The following is a 4586-nucleotide window of genomic DNA, read 5'->3' on the forward strand; positions in this document are numbered from 1 at the left end:
ATTATAAGTTATCCTAGTGACAAAATCACACAACTTTTTTGTAAAATTCATAACTCATCAACCATAATAGATATGAAAGCAAACCTAATTGGAAAGATTCACAAGATTGTGAACTTGATTTTAGACACTAGATTCACATGAAAATATTAAAAAAAAGGAAGATATGGGCTTCACAAATCGGGTATTTTGCAAATCGGGTTTTGCAGAAAACCTAAATTCAAACTACCATAACTTACCAAATACAAAAGCTTTTTCAGTGATTCTTGATCCTAAAATTAATAAAATTTCGTGTAGAATATGAATATAATTTTTCTAAAATTTTTACAGATTCAAAAGAAAACAAAAAATAATAAAAATATGAGAGATAGAAAACTAAGTATGTGCAGAGTTGTGTATCCCCTCAAATTAAACATGATTACATAATCTACATGAACATGCAAGATAAATTAGAAAATAAAGAATATAGAATTAAATATTATATGGCATAGATCTTGAAAAGAAAATAATAAAAATCAACCTTCAAGAAATCTTACAAGAAAATCTTCTTGAAGAAAAGAAAAGAAGCAAGAAAGAACTAAAAGAGTTTTGAATATCTCTTAATTTTCTATAGCTCTCAAATATCTCTAAATAGCTCTAAATTTTTTGAATCCCTTTTTTTTCTCTTTTTTTTCTTTTCTTCCCCTTTTCTTCCCCAGTAGGGTATTTATAGGGTTTTAGAAAAGAGGTGTGGTAGGGTTTGGAGTCCTAGGGTGATAAGGTTCAAATAACTTAAACAGCTGGGATTGAGGAATTTGGGTAAGACTGGGATATGGGTGAGGTGTTCCAACCACTAGGAAGAGAGGGAAAGGGGGCAGCACTAATAGGGAGTGAGAAAGAGAGTGGGGCCAAGGGGGGAGAGAGAGTTTGTATGAGAGAGGGATAAGAAAAAGATATTTTCTTATTCTAAAAATTAAAAAGGTCCTATTTAAAATTTCTAATTAGGCTTTCTTTGGCCCATGGGACCCAATTAAACTTAATTAGGTTCATTTGAAAACTACCCATATTAAATTTAAATAAAACAAAATTTTATTTAAATTTAATTAAATTAATTTCCCAGAAAAAACATATTATTATTATTTTTTTTTTCAAGATCATGCCACAGAATTAATAATTCAGCTCCATGTCTCCAATTACATCTTATAGCCATATAATTTTTTATCATCAGGTTTCCCACAGCCTTAATACAAATGCTCATCATAAAATAAGGGTTTACAGTTTGCCTCCCAATTTGGCAAAAGTTGAAATCAATGCAAAAGTATTACTCAAATTTCATCAAAGTGAAACTCAATCTTCTAATAACTATGAAACATTGGCTATAAGGATCGAGTACATCTTGCTCGGTCAACATGTTCTATGTTATGAGACTAGTTACGGTCTCATAATCGTGATAACTGTGTCATGTGAAAATCCAGTGCATCTTGCTCTGTCATTACACTCTGCGTCATGAGACTAGCTACAGTCTCATAACAATGGCAACTATGTGATTTGAAATGTTATGGATTCGTATTTAGGCTTGTGGTCCTAAACTACCTACGTATCCCCCTCATATCCTGAGGAAGAATCAGACCCACTCATAGTTCGACACTTGAAACTATAGTGATGCATGTTCTTCTATGCCTTACACACCTACAGGTGATATGTTGATGCGTGTTCTTCTATGTCTTATACAACTATGCCATATGCCTTAAATAGTGTCTAAGGACTTACCAAAAAACATTTGTCAAAAAATGTTGTGGGTTCGTATTTAGGATCACAGTCTTAAACTACCTACGTATCCCCCTCGCTATCCTGAGGAAGAATCAAACCCCCTCATAGTTTGACAGTTGAAACTGTGGTGATGCATTTTCTTCCATGCCTTACACACCTACAAGTGACATGTTGATGCATGTCCTTCTATGACTTACAAAAAAAAAAAAATTTTGGATGATTGCGTCTCAAAACTCTCTCTATGATTTTAGTATTTCCTATACACTGCTTCCTATCATGGGCATGCTAATTTTACTGGAGATTCTAAAAAAAACTTAGTCCTCTGAGGGACCTCTTTTTATTTAAATTCAATTAAATTAATTTCCCAAAAAACATATTATTATTATTTTTTTCAAAATCATGCCACAAATTAATAATTCAGCTTTATGCCTCTAATTACATCTTACAGTTATATAATTTTTTATCTTCAGGTTTCTCACAGTCTCAATGCTCATACTCATCACAAAATAAGGGTTTACACTAATGCACCAACGACCTTCATGAACTTAATAAATAGGGTGTTTAGGCCATTCTTAGATCGCTTTATCATTGTATTTATAGATGAAATTTGGTGTATTCTTGCACAGAAGAAGAGCATGTTTGGCATCTGAGGATAGTGTTGCAGACTTTAAGGGAGCGCTAATTGTGTGCAAAATTTTCAAAATGTTAATTTTGGTTGGAAAGCATCTCATTCTTGGGACATGTGGTTTCTAGTAAAGGTATTTAAGTGGATCCCAAGAAAATTGAGGTAGTAGCTGACTGGCTTAGGCCCACAACAGTCACTGAAGTGCAGAGTTTTCTAAGCCTGGCAGGTTATTACTGGCACTTTGTGTAGAATTTCTCCAGGATAGCAGCTCTCCTAACTAAGTTAACTTGAAAGAATGTTCCATTCTTTTAGTCAAACGTGTGTGAGAAAAGCTGCCAGAAGCTTAAGGAATGTCTAACTCCAGCACCTGTGTTGACGTTGCCTGTGAATAGAAAATGATATACGATGTACTGTGATGCTTCCATAGTTGGGTTGGGGTGTGTTTTAATGTAGCATAGAAAAGTAGTGGCTTATGCTTCAAGACAGCTATAGAGGCACGAGCAGAACTACCTCACTCATGATCTAGAGATGGCGGCTATAATGTTTGCATTAAAGATTTGAAGGCAATATCTCAATGGTGAAGTATGTGAGATATACACTGACCATAAAAGTGTGAAGTATATTTTTCAGCAAAGGGACTTAAATCTGAGGCAGAGGAGATGGATAGAACTTCTGAATGATTATGACTACACCATTCAATACCATCCTAGAAAGGTAAATGTAGTGATAATTGCTTTAAGCAGAAAATCGTCAAGCAATTTGGCCCGTATAGCAACATAAAGGAGGCCATTGATCTAGGAGTTGCATGAATTGATGGATCAAGGACTGGTTTTGGATATAGCATATGCAGGTGCACTCTTGGCATATTTTAAGGTAAAGCTAGACCTGCAGGACAGGATCAGGGTTTCCCAGCACAAGGACCTGTAATTAATGAGAATTGTGAAAAGGGTATAGTAGGAAGAAGACTATGAGTTTGGGTTTGGTGCAGATGGTGCTCTTATGCAAGGCTCCAGGATATGTGCAAATCACTGTTCCGATGCAAATCACTGTTTCGGTAACCGGTGTCAGTCTGGACAATTAAGAGGATTAGAATCATATTGAAGTCACCTAAAAAAGCCCTGAATAAAAATTAATAGTGATTACTAGAAGGTAAATTACAAATAAGAAAAATAGAACATAAAAGATTAAATGAGTTGGGGGTCATAGCGATGGGTGATCGCACTGGGAAGTGACTGCGAGATCAGTCAAAACCCTAATTTTGTATGGAAAATTGTGACACCGCAATCCTAGGAAAAATTGCGAAGCTAGGGGAAATTTGAAAATCACAGAAAAAGGTAGAGAACCAGATCAACTAATTAGATCAGGGTTCTGGAAGAAATACAGAATTATTGATAAACCGGATTAGGCCGGTGAGGCGCAAATTGGTCATTTCACCCTTAGAGGTGACTCATGACCTAACTGTCTGATAAAATGTGAGAAATTACAATTTCGAAATATAGACTTAAATTAAAGAAGTATGGAAAAAGAAAAGAAATTAAAAAGAAAATTTTGACATCACCCTAATGACCTAAGCATGAGATCATAAATAAATTATCAATTAATAAATTATTTGACTAAGTCAATTAAGAGATAAATACACATAATTAAAAGAAAAAAAAAATTCATTTGGTCATTTTCTTATCAAATTGCTGTCTCTCTCTTGGCTCTCTCTCTCTCTCTCTCTCTCTCTCTCTCTCTCAAAAATCCACCATAGCCATTAAAATTTAAGCTTTTAAAGCTTGAATTCACCCCATCATCTCACAAAATTCTTCCTCAAACCTTGCTTTTAACTCTTGGAAAGTATATTGAGAATCAAAAGGAAGAAGAAAATTGAAAGAATTGGAGGAAAGAGTGAGGATTCAAGAGCTTCACATAAGGTTAGTGTTTTAACTTTCAATTGTCTATTTAAATGCATGTTTAGATACTTGAATTAACTTAGAAATTGAAGAAATGAAACAAAATCAATTATGTGGGAAATTAGGGAATTTTGGCTGCCATGGTTGTTGTAGGAGTTTATGTGTTTTGGTTTGATAAAACATGTATAAAAGTGAAATTAAATGTGTAGGTATGAAATAGGTACTTTAATTTCACCTATTGTGCAATTTAGAAAAATTAGGGTTCTTGACTTAGGGAAATAGGAGGAAAATTTTTGGGATTTTTGAAATTGAGGCAACTT

The sequence above is a fragment of the Hevea brasiliensis genome, unplaced genomic scaffold (genome assembly GCF_030052815.1).
Source record: "Hevea brasiliensis isolate MT/VB/25A 57/8 unplaced genomic scaffold, ASM3005281v1 Scaf55, whole genome shotgun sequence".
NCBI lineage: Eukaryota > Viridiplantae > Streptophyta > Magnoliopsida > Malpighiales > Euphorbiaceae > Hevea > Hevea brasiliensis.